The following is an 18,091-nucleotide window of genomic DNA, read 5'->3' on the forward strand; positions in this document are numbered from 1 at the left end:
TGCTTTTTGCTCTTAGAGCACGACCTTCAACTTGGTTGGCTAAATCTTCCCGTGCAAGCACTATGGATCTTATTTGCCATAAGCCCAATGACATTGCAATCAAATCCTACCCACTTATAGTGCATGGACAATGGGTAAGTAGGGTGCAACCCGTCATGATGAAATACATTTGAATACATTTGACAGGTTTCACAAGACTCCAGAAAGTGAGATACATCTTTATACATATCTTTCCACCAATATCTCTCTTTCATTTTAGTAAATGTGGCCCATACACCTCTATGTCGAGCATAAAGACTCTAATGAAACTTTTTCATAAGCTCATTTTGAGAATCCTTATCATTCATGACTCTCAACTGCATTCATTTCTTTGTTTTGGATGCTTCCATAAGTCCCCATCTTTCAAAAAGTATCCATAGGCCTTTCTCCGTATTATTTTGAACTCTTGATCAACCCACCCTTCTTGCCTTGTCAAAGTTCTCAAATAGCGTCACCTTGGTATAGGTCCTCTGTAAATGACTCAAGTGCGTTTGACAGGCAAACATGATCACCCTTGGCATGGGAGATACTATAGAACCTTGTGCCTACATCATCGCCCTTGACAACCATCTCATCTTCATTTTCATACCTTGCTCTTGAAAGCATATCCGCAACTAGATTATCTTTCCCTACAATAAGCTTAAATTTGGATTTAAGTTGTTTATGTAGGCAATCCATCTCAACATAGCAATGTTGGGAGTTGAGCAGCTTGTGATCATTCCAAGAAGGGGTAGACAATCAATCTCCACTATTACATTTTCTCCTATCAGATACTCTTTGTCACATTTCAATGATGCGACTACTCCCCACAACTCTCTTTTCACCTGTGGATAATTTCACTAACAAGCACTTAGGACATTTGCTCCAACTCTCACTACATATCGCTTACCATCTTTATCATCTTGGCCAATCACCCATCCAATTCATGTGGGGATAGTATCCACTATCACAACCCCTCAATAATTGGATCCCTCATAGTAGCCATATCCACGGGTGCAAGGACTGGCACCTCTTGTTCCTACACCCTCTCCACCAGACATATACACTTTGGCGGCAGAGTTGTTTTATGAGGCAGAGCACCTTCGCAGTCTTTCAGCCTGTAGGTCAATGGTAGATTCCTTGGAGGCTATTGTGGCAGTGTTCAGTATGATGCATAACCCTTGTGCCTTCCAAAGAGTGGGCGCTCACACACCATGTTGGGAGATTAGGGTTGTCATGGCATTTGATACGCTCACTCACTTTGTAGCAGTTTCATCCATGGCCAGGAGACTTAGTGGCACGAGCACCCTTTCCCATAAAGCACTGTTTACACCTTGCCATGATAAGAATTCCGTCTACATTATGTGACACACTATGGTGCCTTGCCTCACTAGTTGGAGGTGCCTACCTACTTTGATTTCTAACTTTGTGTAGAGTGTTTGGGTCTCGGGCTCGACATGGACTACTTTGAAAAACTTCCAGGAGGGGGTCACGGTTTTGCTAGATTGGGGTAGCAGCAGAGGTTCCTAGGGATGACTGAGTTCACAGGTCATCTAGCTCGTCGACGTCGAGTAGAGCCGATGGTTCCTTGGAGCGTAGTCCAAGGCCTCAACACACAACTTGGACAGGAGGTTGGTTCTATGGGCAACACACTCAGTCACCTTGTGAAGCGGTTTGCACAGTTAGGAGGCCCTTCTCACGTACTTTTTTGTAGTCTTCACCTACAAATATCTACTTGGTATGGTTTGTCTAAGATTTGTTTTGTTTATCGTTATGCGTCCTTGTAAAAGGCATGGTATATAATATAGTCTCATTGACTTCCTTTCATGTTGTGATGCCATGGCTCATTTTGAGCATGGCTACTCTTGTGATTCTTTTTGCTTAGGTTAATATATATAGCACTCACAATTTTGAGTTCTGCAAAAAACCACACATTAAAGAAAAAACAATGATTTGAAAGGTATCTACTTAAAAAGATAATTACTTTATCTTAAAAGCCTTAAAAAAACCCATCCAAGTTTCCTTTTCTTTGGTTATGAATGTCATTCATTATTCTTATTGTTGCGAAATTTTTGTTTTCTTGCAATCAGGCTACTTTCTCTACACCATCGGAGGAGCCACCTCCATTGATCATACCTTCCACCCAGTTAGCGCCCAGTACTACCTTTACAGCTACTCAGGTAAATTCACTTATCTATGGTTTTTATAATTTCAAATAAATCTTAGAAAGTTATTCTTTAATTTTGTGTTTGTTGTAGGTTGACCCCTCTCTAGAGCTCCACAGTCATGTAGATGAGCTCACGTGAGAGCTTGCCACAACATAACAGAGGGTTGGAGAGCTGGAGCAAGCACTTAGAGACACTATAGCAGCTTTGGGGGACTCCACCATTGAGGGTCACATTGCTTACTTCCAAGTGGAGCACTTCACATTATTGCACGCTTACCTTAGCCGCTCCCCCAGCACCACACACAGAGTTCAGCCCTCAATACCACTCTACCCTTACATGCATGATGTGGGTTTGGGTAGGCGCGAGCTTTTGATGGGCGTACAGGACACATTGGGAGACCATGCAAAGCGGTGCATTTGTCTTGACCTGTTTGATGACGGCGGCTTCTACACTTTGGGCTGTGGCCATCGTTTCCACCTCTACTGCCTTGTCCGCAACATGTGCGTGTGTTTAGACTGTTCAATGTGCCACCGACAGAAACCGGTCTCCTTGTACCACCATTGGGGCATCAACAACCTTTTTCCACCACGAGGGCAGACAGTAGACCTCGTCACTCACCGCCCCCTTGGGGTGAGTGACAAGGCAGACAGAAAGGTAATTGTGGTAGTGCTACTAGAGGATAGGGTACCGGAGGAGGAGGCACTACAGATGGAAAAAGCAATGGGTGTACTTGGGCCAGCGGTACAGAGGCAGAGAAGGCCAAGCGAGAGTGCTTCCGGCAGTGGGACGTCCTCATAGAGCGTTCTAGAGAGAGAGCACTGAGGAGGCCACTGGGTGGTGCTTTGGTCTTTCAATTCAATGGTAACACATCCTTGTTTAATTCTCTTTATGAATGTAATTAGTAACTACAATCGATAGTTTTTTAACCATTGGGACCTTGGTGATCCCAAAGCGGAAAAATTGGTGATTGTGCCACCCTAGATCGACTAGACAAGAGTTGATGGCCATGAAACTCCATAGAGGTGGGGAAAGAACACTAATCCTTACCCTTGCAAATTTTCATGTCCATCACAATCCATCTCAACGGTCTACAGTGGCACAAGCGCTAGTTTTTTACCCATTGAGCCCTTGGCGAATCCAAAGCGAAAAAATTGACGATTGTGCCACGCTAGACCGACGAGGCGGGAGTGAATGGCCATGAAACTTTGTAGGGGTGCAAAAAGCACACTAATACCTACCCCTACAAAGTTTCATGGCCATCGCAATCCATTTCAATGGTCTATGGCGGCACAGTCGCCAACTTTTTACCATTGGACCCTTGGCGAGCCCAAAGTGGAAAATTGGCAAGTGTGCCATCCTAAATCAATGAGATGGGAGCGGATTGCCATGAAACTCTACAAGGGTGGTTAAAGCACACAAATCACCATCCTTACAAAGTTTCATGGTCATTTGATCCCATCTCGTCGGTCTACGGTGGCACAATCACCAATTTTTTTACCATGGGGTCCTCAGCAAGCCCAAAGCGAAAAAATTAGTGATTGTGCCACCCTAGACCGACGAGATGGGATCAAATGACCATGAAACTCTACAAGGGTAGGGAAAGCACACTAATGACCACCCGTGAAAAGTTTCATGGACATCACAATCCGTCTCGATAGTCTACAGCGGCACAATCGTCAGTTTTTTTACCATTGGACCCTTGGCGAGCCCAAAGTGGAAAAATTGGCGAGTGTGTCACCCTAGACCGACGAGATAGGAAAATATGGCCAAAAGACTCTATAGGGTGGGTAAATCACACTAATCCCTACCCTTGCAAAGTTTCATGCAAAGTCTCAACGGTCTACGATGGCACAATCGTCAGTTTTTTTATCATTGGGCCCTTGGCGAGCCCAAAGCGAAAAAATTGGTGATTGTGCCACCCTATACCGATGAGACGGGAGTGGATTGCCATGAAACTTTAGGGGTAGATAAAGCACACAAATTTGTATGCTTTCAAAGTTTCATGGCCATCGCAATGCGTCTCGATGGTCTACGACAGCACAATCACCAGGCTTTTTACCATTGGGCCATGACGAGTCCAAAGCGGAAAATTTGGTGAGTGTGCCACCCTAGACCGACAAGACGGGAGTGGATAACCATGAAACCCTACAAGGGTGGGGAAATCACATAAATCCCCACCCCCACAAAGTTTCCTGGCCATCGCAATCCATCTCAATCGTGTAGGGTGTCTTACAACGAATTGGCATTCGTCTAGATAATGATAGTCAAGACAACAACATAAGACCGTGAACCTTTAATAGAAGTAGATCAATGGTAAACCAAAATAAGAACCTATGAAGGTAATTTCAAAAATGAACAGCAAATGAACGAGAAAAAGTACAACACCATAATATAGAATATCAATGAACTAGAGTATACAAGAATAGAAATGATCGACAGGGCCAAAAGGTGGAATGATAATTAGCACAAATGTAGGGGTCATTGCTAGCACTCATCATCACAACTATCATGTCCAAAATTATCTCTAGTATTGTTTGCAAGGTTTGCAACTCTTGCTTTGCTACGGAGTGTCTCCATAATGCTCTCATGCTCATCCGGACCCAAACACCAACAAGGGGTTCTCCCTTTCTTCTTGCTGACAATCCTCTCTAGCCTTAGCTTCAGAGCAAGGCAAGATGGGAGTAGTGTATGGCCACCTTCGGCCACTCATACTATACAAAATGGATGCTGACAATCCTCTCTAGCCTTAGCTTCATAGCAAGGACATGAGGGGAGTAGCGTATGGCCACCTACGGCCACTCATACTGTACAAAATGGATGTAGTGCCCACATCCATGGACCTGCTGGAAATAGTGCCCTGAAACAACCATACTCTGATCATCATATGCCTCACCATAATCATCCACAGTGGATTCTTGAAGCACATACTTTGACTTGGTGCACCTAAGAATATAGTAGTCAACTCCCTTTGCATTCCCCTCCTCAGCAATAACTGCAAAATCATCTCCCTCTGCCAAGTAATCTTTGAGAGTATCAGCATCATCTCAGAACTGTGTGGTCTAGCTATCAATGGAGCTACTCGACGTGATCATACCCTGTGATGGTGTGTAATGGAATTGGCCTATTTAACTTGGTAGCGGAAATTAATGAGAGTACTTTTGAGAAATGAATTTTGTGAGCATAACGGGTGAGCATAATTGAAGATAGCAACATAATCATAGCAATTAGTTAACTTGGCATGAACAATACTTTTGCAAGAGAGAGGATTTAGAGAACATGAAAATAGTTGAGGACCAGATTTATGTGGAGACGGTCACCCCTCCAATAGGCATTTGTATTATGATTTCTCCCATTAAGAGAGATTTGTTACAATATAGTCTTTATGTTTCTTGTGACCTAGGTGATGCAACGAAGATGGAAAGCTTCATGCATCACAAACATAACATAAACTTGAAGAAAGCTTTAACTATCCCAAGCCTCAGTCCCAAGACCTCAAACACCTTCAAAGGTGGAGAGAGCTAGCAAGGAATGAGGGTAGGGAAGAGGAAGAAGAAACATTTCATAGGAGAAAGAATTATTTTCTCACTTATCATAACTCTTCTTGATAGCATACGTAATAGCATAGTAATGAAGATGGAGAAGATGGAAAGCTCAAGTATTGAAGCATGGATCTTGGTTGGATTTGCACTCAATAGCCAAGAGTGTTGGTGTAGGCTCTCAACTTCTCAAGGAGCTTGGAGAAGGAGATGGAGCTCTTGCACTTTTCGTAGCACACCATGAGAGTGTTTGTAAGTGTGTGTGGGTGAGTATACCCTAAGAAACCCCCTAGCTTGCTTGGGTTGACCCCCCCTTGTATCTCATGCTTGAAGCTCATTGGACCCCTCCAGGCCTAGCCAATCACAAGCAGGAGGCATTGCAAGTAGAAAGGGTAGCCTTGGGACAAGTGTCCCCCTTTCCCCTTTGAGAGAGAGGACTTGATAAATTCAAAATAAATTAATTAAATCTCCTAAATTATCACTGGACCCCTTGGGTGGCCAATCAATGGGCTTCAGGTACACCATGAGGGCAACATGAGGAGGAACTTGACAAATATCCCTTTTTTCTTTCTTAGTATCATGCATGCCTTGTGTGAGTGTGTGGGTGTTCTCTCTCATCCCCCTCTTGTAGGGCTCGCCCCGTCCTTGTAGGGATTGAATATTGACCTTTTGACACCTCAAGCCCCTCATTCATAGGCCTAGTTCCCATCACAAGCTTGGCCCTTAACCTTGGGTTGGGTTCTCACCTCAAGTGCAACCCTAGCATCTCAAGAATTACAAGCACCTCAAGCATCTCAATCATCAAGCACCTCAAGCATCTCAATCACCTCAAGCACCTTAATCTTGGGCCGGGTTTCCACCTCAAGCACCTCAAGCTTGGACCAGGTTCCCACCTCAAGCTCAGCCCTAGCTTACCTAAGGTCAAAGGACTTTTACACTAACTATTGGAGGTCTTCAATGAAACTAACCCTCAGGTCTTATGCTCCATTGGTTAGCCTTGCTCTTTGGTAGACCATCTCTCATTTGGGCCCCTTTACCATTGGCCTCATGTTGACATAGATCTATAAGCACATCTCAATATCTTAACCCTTCTTCCCATTTATTCTCCCACATTAAGTGACCAGTTTAATATGAGAAAATCATTTGGGTTGGTTAGATGTTAGTTTTTATGACATGGTGAAAGAGGTTGTAGTGTCCACCTGTCAGCCCACTCTCTCATGGTGCAATCTGCCCACTCACCATGTACGCAGGCATCGTAGAAGCATGAGTGGTGCCTAGTAAATATGGTGGGATCCCTCACTGTAGTGCTCCAAATGTTGTGCAACTGGTGCATGCCTGCTACAGTGTCATAGTCCCAGCTAGTGAGATAATATCCTAGCTATCCACACACCAAAGAACCTCCTCATTGAGCATCCACTACCTGAAGATGAGTCATGTGCCATGTGTTGTGAGCACCACTCCACAACCTGTCTAGCAGATCTCTAAATCGGTCATTGTCACGTCGAAGTTGATATCATCGAAGAGCACGATTTACACAAGCGCTTGTACCATCGTGCTCTCCCTTTCCATGCATGACTCAAAAAAGCTCCAAATGCAAGGTATTCCACTACTATGGTGCCATTTGTACAACCAAAAGAATTGATGTGCGCTTTTGAATTGCGCACCACAACCATCCGACCAAATATAGCGATAAGAGAATGAGATGTGGCGCTCACGAAGGAAATGATCATGTTGTTGGAAAAAATGTTGCACAAACTGTGCGCTATAACAAATTTGACAATCTTGCCACTTTGCACTATGCGCATGCTGCACATATGGACATCAATGGACCTAAAAGCCTACGTGAAGTAGGGATGTGGTGGAGTATGAGATGTGAGTGGCAACCTACAAGATGTGCCACCTCAAAGACATGTGTATGTCTGGTAGTCATACTGCTACCATGTAACTATCGCACCCATATCACCATCATCTAGGATAGGTGTAAGTCGTGCAAGATCCCCAGATTGGGCACACTTGCCCTCCACACACAACATCTAATGGTAGGAGGCCCCGTCTACACGCTCACACAACAAAGAGTGGATGAAGTCTCGTGTCCACGTTGGGACCTCTTCAGCATGCCCCAAAAGAGCGTGGAGCACATTATACATAATTTAAAGTTGCACATGGTATCAACAACAACATGTCTCCCTCTAACGCATGAATCACACATACCAAGGCTTGCAGGACTCGAAGGAGCACTGACCAATCTCAGGGTGGGCATCCTGGAATGAATGAAAGATTTGACTCTGTGTAATCTCTAGGATCATAGCACCATACTCTATGTATTTCTTGCGACCAATCCTATGTCGAATTGCCTTTTTGAAGTCTGGCAAGGCATGGCAATTCTCCTCCCAAAACTGTCCTATGAGCGTGAATCTAGAATGTGTGAGCATTGCAGAGCACGCCCATTGCTCTACCAAAGCTTATCACTATGCCCCAAATCAATTCGATGTCTCCTAAGGCGTCCGGTACGCAAGGTGGGCCGACGAATGCACAACACACGAGAAGTGGCTTGAGAAATACTTGTGACGGATGTAGGTGCCACTGCTACGATCAGTGTGCGATGATGTGCAAGTGTATCCATGGATCCCCATTAAGATAGCATAATGTAAGAGCGTTTGACACTATCTATAATTGTTGTTGTAGCCCAAAGGGTCCTTGGACTATAGATCTCGATAGCTGTGCGTGCCTCAACGACACAAGGGTGTCACAAAAAATGCTAAAGAACCTGAGTGCATGAGGAAAGCTCAAGTATCTGAGTGCATGAGGAAAGCTCAATGTCACTGAAGTAGGTCTTTGCAATAATGCCTACACGATATTTGGCTCCAGATGTGCTAAGGGAGCATACTATTGTCAAAGGACTGGGCTCTGATGCTACCGTAGGGTCCACACATGCCTCCATGCCAATTCCAGAGGATGCTCCAAGATCAAGCGAGAAGCAAGGGAGATCCACTCAAAGAAATGGGGGACTATGTTCCATCGATGGACTGCCAAAATGCTCCAAGGCTGGCAATACCATGTGAGACTCTCCAAAGGCACCCACTGTGAGGGGTGTGAGCTTGCTTGCAGGTGACACCTCTTCTAGCGGGACTGTAGATATTGAGGAAAATGATAGAGGGACTGAGGAAGGGGAAGATGTAAGACCAATGGTAGGACCAAGCAGTAGGCCAAGGACCAGGGACTTAATGGCTTGGCACGGCTAGGAGCCGAGGGCCAGGCATAAATTAAGGGATCCTACTTGCAAGGTCCAAGAGCTATAAGTAGGGAGGTTGGGAGGAGAACCATATGTCAGTCCACCCTTTGTCCTTTCACTAGTATCAGAGCTTAGGGGAGGGGAGAGCTATGGAGGAGAGAGGAAGGATTTTCATGGAATGCATGTGTTATCTCTCTCTCTCTCTCTCTCTCTCTCTCTCTCTCTCTCTCTCTCTCTCTCTCTCTCTCTCTCTCTCTCTCTCTCTCTCTCGTCATGGACAAGTCCTCTAGCATGGGAGGAGCTAAAGGTCATGGGAAGGCGCCCTAACCAGGACATGGAGGGGCCATGAAGGAAGAAACATGGGTATGGTCTCCAAGGGTGGCTTTGAAGGTGGCGGCTGAAGGCGGAGATCTGTGGGAGCGATCGCTTGCGAGGAAGGTCGGCCATGGCAACCTATGGTGTTAGCAACAGGACTGGCCCCAACCCCAAAAAGGAGCGCCCTCATGAGTTGGAGCTTTATTAAGTCTGTAGCATGTGGAGAAGAAAACCCCAAAGGGCGTCGACTGCAGAAATCCTCCATGGTTGACGTTTGGGTTCACATAATTCAAAAAGGGGCGCCCTATTCTAGGCACCTCACCCCCCCCCCCCCCCCCCCCCCCCCCCCAACAGTCTAGGAGACTTTTCCCATGCCAAAGAGAAACGAGGAAGCAATAGGAGTGCATGTTGAGTTTCAAAGCAAGGTAATGAAAAATTGCAAAAATTTTGATTACATGTCCATTCCGGGCACACACCCAATAGTCACAGTGTTAGTACCCCTTGGCATCTGTACAACTACAGATGCAGAAGCGCTATGAAGTGTGTATTTTGGAGAGATGGCTTGGCATGCATGATCATGTGGCATGGGAGATGTTAATAACAAGGATAGAGCCTACCAAGGATAAGCCGGTTCAAGAACCATGGAGGCTCAAACACACAAATCAAGCAATGCATGTCAAGTGGGGAGAGGAAAAATTGAAAGCAAGCAAAGAGCCTTAGTATGAATTAAGAACATCCAAGGTAGGGACACAATCAACAATGATATCAAGGATCGAGCGTAAGGCAACAAAATCTGACATCAAGATTTTCTTGGTTTTCTTCTTCCTTAGATTAGTACAACAATAAGACTGGATGGCATGAGCACTTACTGAGGTATGTATGTTGTTGTGCAATAAAATCTTGTGAGCATTCCCAAAAGCATGGTATTTTTGTTTTTGAACACACGATACACAACAACCACTCACCATCAAGCAAGGCTTGAGTGAGAAATGATATCGTTTTAAAGCAAGGCTTCTTCCCATGCCTGGCAAAGGTTGGGGCATGGTAGTGCTTGAGAATCTCATGGATATCATCATGGTTTGTTGCTAACCTTGATGAAGGAGGCAGCAGGTACTCGGCAAGACCGACCGACCATTAACGACCATTTCAAGAAGCTTTCAAGAAATTTTCTAGGGCTTGTCTTCTAGACATCACTGGAGCAAGGCTTCGTCTATGTAATCAAGCCAAATAGGTACGAAGTACATACTTTGCAAGAATTTTTTTTATTTTCAATATGTGGTACAATTCAACAAGGTCAATTATCTATGAATGCTTGACACGATCGACTTTCTTTTGCTATGTCATTGTAAATTGGCAAGAGTATGTGCTAGCTATGAGCACCAGAACTGTTATGTAATTGATATCTTACTATTTATTGCAGCTGACAGGTGGCAAAATCTTGACTGAGCTAGGCTATTGCAAAAGGATATTATATTTTATTTATATTTGATTATTCAAGTGCTCTTATGAACTTTGGCAATTTATGACAGGCCAGCCAGTTTGTACTCAATTTGATCATTCAAGAAATCTATAAATCAAATACGTGCAAGACGGAAATGGTCACTCTTGCACGGGGAGAGTGGGCACCGAGTGTCTATGTATTCTTCTCTCCTCTCTTCTCTTATCTCTAGTTGTGCCGGCGTAGCACTCCACTCTAGGAGGTACGCCTGCACGTTCGCTGTTGCACTGTCTCGCTCTTGCTCTCTCTCTGTTCGCTTACGGATTTGATTCTGTGCTACAAGATTTGCCAGGTATGTCGATGATCCTGTTTTATGATTGGCAGTGTGCTATTTCAGGTATTATGCAGGGCAGTCACGCTCCCATCTGTAGTAGTGGTATCAGAGCTTTGGCCACACTCTTGGGTTTGCAACAACCATAACTATCAAGATTATCATGATCAAAGATGAGTCTTGCCTCTCTTAAACTTCATTTGTTTAACGTGTTTTGAGATTGTGCATACATTATTATCAATCTTGTATAATTGCCAATGTGTTTGAATTGTTTAGAACTATTAAATTCTATAACCAAACGTTTAATTGATTATATAAAGCTTACTCTGTGTGTAAAGGATAACAAGTGAAGAGAGCGCCTTATGTAATCTACTAATTTAGAATAATCTCAAATATGGGTTAGATTAAAATCTTAGGAAGAATAAGGCTAGTTTTATGAAGAATCAAGAAGAAGCCACAGTTTTAGACTCGAAAGAGAAGAGCACAAAGAGAAGAGTGTGCTCTTTGTATAGGAAACACCCCTACATAGACAAGGAAAGGTGAAAGCAACGAGTTCAAAGAAAACAATTTCGAGTCACCTATGAAATACTAAGTCCGAACTCGAAGAGAATGAGAGTAGCTTGTTGTATTAAAAAAACACCGGAGTGGACCAATGCCATACTCTAGCATGCAGCTAGGACGTTGAAAGGAAGGAAAATAATAATAATAATAACAATAAAATTTTTTAGTCACTCTCTACATTTATAATCGACTCATAGTCATGAACTCATGGTGGATAACAACACCTCAATAGCAATATACAACGAGTAAGCAAGCATGTGGCACTGCTCGGTAGCACAATAGTAAGCAGTCATCGTCAAAATTAGAAGCAACATCTTTTGCAGTTCGACCTCAGCATGTGGCATCAGCTCTCCTCGTGGACAATGGAGATTGTCGTTCTGCAGAATCTCACCAACAACCCTCACCACTTCATCTATGATTGGGCGCATCCAGTGTACATGTTCAATTATGGCATTAACACCACCACTAACCAGGCAGTGTGCATGTCCTACCACATCCAGATCACACCATGCAAACTGGGGAAAACCACTAGTCCCCAGGCCGCCAACACTAGTGTTGTCCGGCACTTCACGTGCCTAACACCTCACGTGCGGCACCCAATAGTGTAAACAGGGGGCAAAGAAGAAGTAACTTCTTTCTGATCTACTTGAACTTCCCCCCACACCCCCACCCACTCTTGCTCGGATGCATGGGGGAGTTAGTGCTGGTTGCATGCACCTACCCTTAGTACCTCTCTCTCTCTCTCTCTCTCTCTCTCTCTCTCTCTCTCTCTCTCTCTCTCTCTCTCTCTCTCTCTCTCTCTCTCTCTCTCTCGGTTTTTGCCCGCCAACAACTGTTCACTCTCCCCACCATGCAATGAATGTTGTTCCCTACAGAGCCACCTTGAGCCAGTGGACAGACTCACTTGCAACCACTCGACTGCATCACCCTCAGTTTGCATGGCTGTTCATGTATCCCACTATGACGTAGTGGCCCCACCTTTTCACCCTCTTGAACTTACCAATCTCCCACACAAATTGTGGCCCTACGGCCTGCAAGCAACTCATTATCACACTCGTATGATATCGATTTATTTATTTTTACCTACCTCGAGGTGCAAACTCCATCTCCAGCTCGACTTCCTCATCTGTGAATATGGCTGCCGCTTCAGATTTTAACATAGGGACAGGCATTCAATCCCGAGCATCAACGTCACACCTCTCTTGTTTTCGATCACAAGCTGCAAAATAGTGTCTATTTCTTCTCTCGCTCACCCTCTCTCCTCGCACATCTTAGCGCACAGAGTGGGTATATGCAGCAACAACGATGAAATTCAGGACCCCCAGCCTTTTGAATTTCCTCCTGGCCAGTTTCCCCTTCTGATTGAAACTCCCTCACTCTCGTGCAGCTCCCCTCTTCTGCAGTGCTGTGCTCTCCATTTTTCATAGGGCCACTGCATTCTCATTTAGCTTTCTCTCTTCCCCCAACTACCTACAGAAGTGTACTTTGGCGATTTCATTTCACTCTCTGTGGGACGCATGTCTCACCTCACCATCCTATCTTAATGCAGTATTAGCGAGAACCACGATTAATTTGTCAATCCGTGGGACGAAGCTGACTTGACTAGTGCATAGAGGCTACAAGAGGTTGTCAATCTCTCGAAAAACAGCTAACAACTCACATCTAACTCAGGCTACACTCAAGTGACTGAAATCACCAAAAGCCAATCGCTCATCTGCAAACAAATCACATCCGTTACAGCATCAGATGACATCCAAACGTAGCAAAACTTCTAGGACATGTTTATGAGACCTAAGCACACATCCTATGGTCTCAAACCCCACTTTAGGTCAAGTTTCAAAATTGCGATTATTAACAACATTGGATTTTTGACCTAGTCATTTTTGACCTAGTCATTTTTGACCTAGAATGCATCTAAATGCTTAGCAATGATGCCCCAATGCCTTGCCTATGTTTAGTTTTTGATTTAAAAGTGTAAATTCCTAGTTATGATGAAATTAGGCCGCGGGTTGACGATGCCAAAAGCTACAAAATACTGTGAATGGCTTATGTCAATGCGTAGAGCTCTTACCTGTGGTTGCAATGCAACAAACGCAATCGCAATGTGACAACTGGAGAGGAAGTAGGAAGCGCAAGAAGGAGAGAAATGAGCGCCATTAGCTCACGTTGTGTATTTCTTATCCAAAAACTTATTAAAAACTTACAAAATTGGCTTTTATACCTTAGCCAAGGTTTTTGGGTGGTCAAAACTAATAATTTGGAGTTCTACTAAAGCTGGGTAATGATTGGCTGGTACAATCTGGAAGCTTGTAGCCCCGGCTCATTAATTATAGAGTTTATCCGAGAAAATAGGAGTTATAATATTCTCGGTTTATTAAAATAATAAATGTTCTACAAAGAGAACTCTGAAAAATGGTGTCCATGTTCGCTTGCTGCTAACATTCCCCCTCTCCTTGCCTGTGTCGTCCCTTGACACAGCTTTATGGGCTGAAATAGTCTTCGGGTTGACTGCTGGTGAGGCGGTCTTTAAGCGCATCCAGTGCCTTCTGGTATCTCATTCTTCTTTCTTTGTCGGGCACTTGCAAAAATTGCATTGTCGCTTTATTCTTCAGCTCCACCGTTGAGTAGCCTACAAACTTGGATGTTAGGTTGTTGATCACCGACGCAAATATCTTCGTTCGCCATGTGAAGAATCCAGTGTACAAAGCTTCTTCAAAGGCCATCATATTATTCAATGGCAAGAACATACATCTGGCATAGAATTCGTAAAGGACCTCTTCTGAAGGCTAACTACTCAGATCGTAGCATAAGTCTTGGTTACCTTCCAAAAATGATAGCCATGGGGCTCTTGTTTGCTCAGGCTCATTAAAAACTTATATACATGTGAGCAACATGCTTTAGATTTTATATAGCATGGCATAGGAGAGATCTGGTAGACTCTTGAAGAAAGACATGGTGCCCGTTAGCGTTTTCACCATGTATTTCTCTGTTGCATGTCCTTTCTCTGGAGCTGGCACTCTGGGGAAGTTAAGTGAAGTTGGCCTCTTCTTTTGCAGTGCTTCATGCGCTTTCCATGTCCTTACTCACGGTACAGGATAGAAGGTTGGATCTCTTTGAAGGGATGCAGGTGCTCTTGTGAACAGAATCAGGTATCTCGGATTCTTGTTCATCCAGCTTAGCCTCCACTTTGGGTGGTCTTTATCTGCACCATCTTCTTGCATATCCTTGTAAAACCTTTCTTTCACCTGTAATAATTCCACTTTGATGAGAGGATATGGCAGGGATTGTTGATGCCATTGAGCATTGATCTGATTGGGAGTGAGTTGAGTGACGTTGACAAAGTGTAAAACTCTCAACTCCTAATCCATTGCGGCTTTTTACTGCTAATCCACCTCTAGGATGATCTTCTCCTTCAGTGCATCTTCTTCAGCTTTTGACAATTGGACCATTGGCATTGTGTCTGCATCTTTGATATTGATTTGAAAATCCTCATCACCACTCGGCTCTGTCGTAGAGTGTGTCTCAAACTCAGCAAAGGAGACCGAGGGTATATCTATCTGTGGCGGCTCTGAAGTGCCTGCCTCTTCCTGCGTGTCTGGTTTCCCATCTTTGAGGAGTTGATTAATTTGCTCGAGTTCTGCTATCTCCTTTAGGATCTCCTCCTCTCTCTGAACCCGCATCAGTGTCAGGTCCCTGTGCTGTGATTGTTCTAGCTTTAATTCTAATTCGAGGTCTTTGTTTTTCTTCTCAAGTACCTATACACTTCATCAGTTCCTTTGATCGAGGTCATGGCTGGATTTTCTCTTACTTGCCGTAAGAAAATTGCAGGATCATTGATCCGTTGTTCAGAGTATTGGAACAAGGCATTGGAAACATCTAATTGCAGCTGAATTTTTTGAGCTGACAGAGATGTCATAAGAAGTTTATTCATAACTTCTGTCAGATTCTCGTCTTTTTCTTTGCAGGCATCAAATAATTTGGTGAGTAATTCACCTAATTCCTCCATTTCCTTTTGTTGCCTATCTCTGGCTAACTAATGTTGTTCAGCTTCTGCCTTCATCTCTTGCACTTGCCTTTAAAGATCAGTGATGACAGTCATCCTGTCTTCTAACTCTCCTTGGAGAGCGTTGATCACCATCTCAAGTTCTTTGGCCTTTGTGTTGCAGTTTAATGCTGTTGTGAATGGAGTCTCTATGTCATTTCCTACATCTGTCGTGCATATTCATCGACTTAAACTATTACCTCGTTGTTTGATTGCCACTCCTCTTGTCTTTCCAATTGAGATGTGCCTACAGCCTCATGTGTGGCTTCCTGCTGTGTCATAACTACTAATGGTTCTTGTGTGGAGGTAGATGGTCGGTCTTCTTCTTGGTCATCCTGAGGCTTTGATGCCTCGGCAGTTTGTAGCTGAGTGGAAGTAGATGGTGAAGGCTCAGACCTTGTTGTCTTCTCTGGTGACGGCCTTCTGGTGTCGATCTTTCTTCCTTCTTTGGCTCGGGTTCTTTCTTATGTGCAGTGGTAGACTCTTTTCTACATCTACTTCTTTATCAGACTCTTGTGCAGATTCACTTGCCTTTTTCTCTTCTGGCTTTTGAGTATCTTCTGCGGCCTTCTCCTATTCCGACTCGGCTTCTTTTTCTTTTTGTCTGTCGGGGTGGTCAGCCTCATGAAGATTTTGTTTGTTTGGTGGACTCAGAATCTTTCTCTTTCTCTAGCTCCGCTTCTTTATTGGTGTCTTTGCTTGCAGGTGATGGTGGTGGGCTAGGCATGGGATGGTCCTGTTGTTCTGTATGCGGTGAGGTGGGTTGGGGAGATCCATAACTTTGTTCTTGGGCTTCTGCTCTAGCCGTCTCCTCGGCTTGTCTTTGGTCTTCCGCCTCTTTGGCTTTCTTAGCAGCTTCTTATGCCTCCTTCAGCTTTAGAGCTTCAGCCTCTTGGTACATTCTTTCTAAATGTTTTGTTGGATCATCCATCTCTTTTCTTGTATGATGCTTCATTTGAGGGCCTTTAAGTCCAGTAGGTACCCATTTTTCTGGGTCCTTCCCTTGTGCTTGTCTACTATGTTGGTATGCCTATTTCTTTCTTTCAAAACGCGCTTGTTTTTTATCTGGCTCTTCTTGGTGTGCGGCCACAGCTTTTCTTTTCATCTCTTCTCTCCAAGCTCCCTTTTCTTCGTTGTCAGAGCTCTTGTTGTTGTGCCTTTTTGGCGAGCTGCTAGTTGACTATTCATCAAATTTATATGATCTTTTGCTTGACCTTGTAGCTCTTGGAGAGGGTTGTGCTGCCAATATCCATGTGTTCTGTAGGTGGTAGGTTGACGGCCATGTCGATGGCATGATATGCTATTCGAGCCAAGACCTCTGGCGCACCCAAGTAAGTGATTTTGCCTTCTTTCTTGGTGCCCTTCAAAGTGGTCAGGACATACTGCACATGGTCCACTGGTTGCCTTGTTGTCAACTTGAGAACTTGAGTGAATGTGGTGGCCATGGCATGATTTGGCGTAGTGTACCTTGGTGTCCTTTTTGCCAAGAAATGGAAGTGTTGGTGGTACAAAAGGGCTGGCTCGTCCACTTGTTTGTGAATAAGGTCGGAGAATGTAGCCGCGGCTCTCTCTTTGGTAAATGTTCCTGCGGTTTTCATGTCCCTTACTCGCATGGTCATTCCTTATGTGGGCAGTCTGAGTGCCTCTACCACTATCTTTTTAGTGATCACTACTTAGACCTTGTTCCCTTGGGTGTCGGATATCTGTGCGGTTCCATCTTCTTTGATTGTGGATAGAAACTCATAAGCCTTCTGAAAATCCACTCTGCAAGGCTCTTGTTCGTAGAAATCCCTGAGCCCCAGCCTGCGGTTAGCCTCTTTTGTCTCTGGCTTTGCGGCTACATCATAGACTTCTTTGGGTAGGAGTTGCAACTCCACCCGATGCCCTTCTTCACTCTTGAATCTGCCAGTGAAGACTGTAGTGTGGTGCTCTTCCAACTGTTCTCTAGAGAGGTATGATGCCTTGGCTGCTTTGAATGACTCGGGGTCTAGTTGATAAGCGGGCAGTTCCTGTAGTTTCTCCTTTTGGTTGACCTTCTTTTTAGCCCTCTCCGCTGATTGCATGGCTCCTGTTCAGTGAATAGAGTGCAAAGTTAGTAGATTTGTCGGAATTATCTCTCGAAGTCCTTTAGGATGAAATGCTAACAATTTGGTCCAATTTGCTTCAAATCAAATTTTGAACAAGCAAAGATGCATAAAAACATGCAAGGAACAAAACTGTATGGTCAAAACAAATATTTGCAACCAAAGTAAATAATCGTGATTATTTACAGCTGAGGAGAAATTTCAACTTTTTGCAAACTTGGCTTTGTAGGCTTGAAGTATATACCAAATACATGCTCTGAGTGAAATATGGGCTTATTTGGATGCATAGGATGAAAAGGGTCAAGCTGGCAGGCCGCTATGGTCAGTTTTAGGTCATAGGTCTTCATGCACTGCTCGGTTTCTACG

At 44.2% G+C, this 18,091-nt stretch overlaps 1 pseudogene; it reads right to left on the reverse strand.

Moving 5' to 3' along the window:
* Positions 1–4,670: 4,670 nt before the first annotated feature.
* Positions 4,671–7,164, reverse strand: LOC147435913 (uncharacterized; annotated as a pseudogene).
* Positions 7,165–18,091: the final 10,927 nt, after the last annotated feature.

This window comes from Adiantum capillus-veneris, chromosome 18 (genome assembly GCF_014529385.1).
Source record: "Adiantum capillus-veneris isolate H3 chromosome 18, ASM1452938v2, whole genome shotgun sequence".
NCBI lineage: Eukaryota > Viridiplantae > Streptophyta > Polypodiopsida > Polypodiales > Pteridaceae > Adiantum > Adiantum capillus-veneris.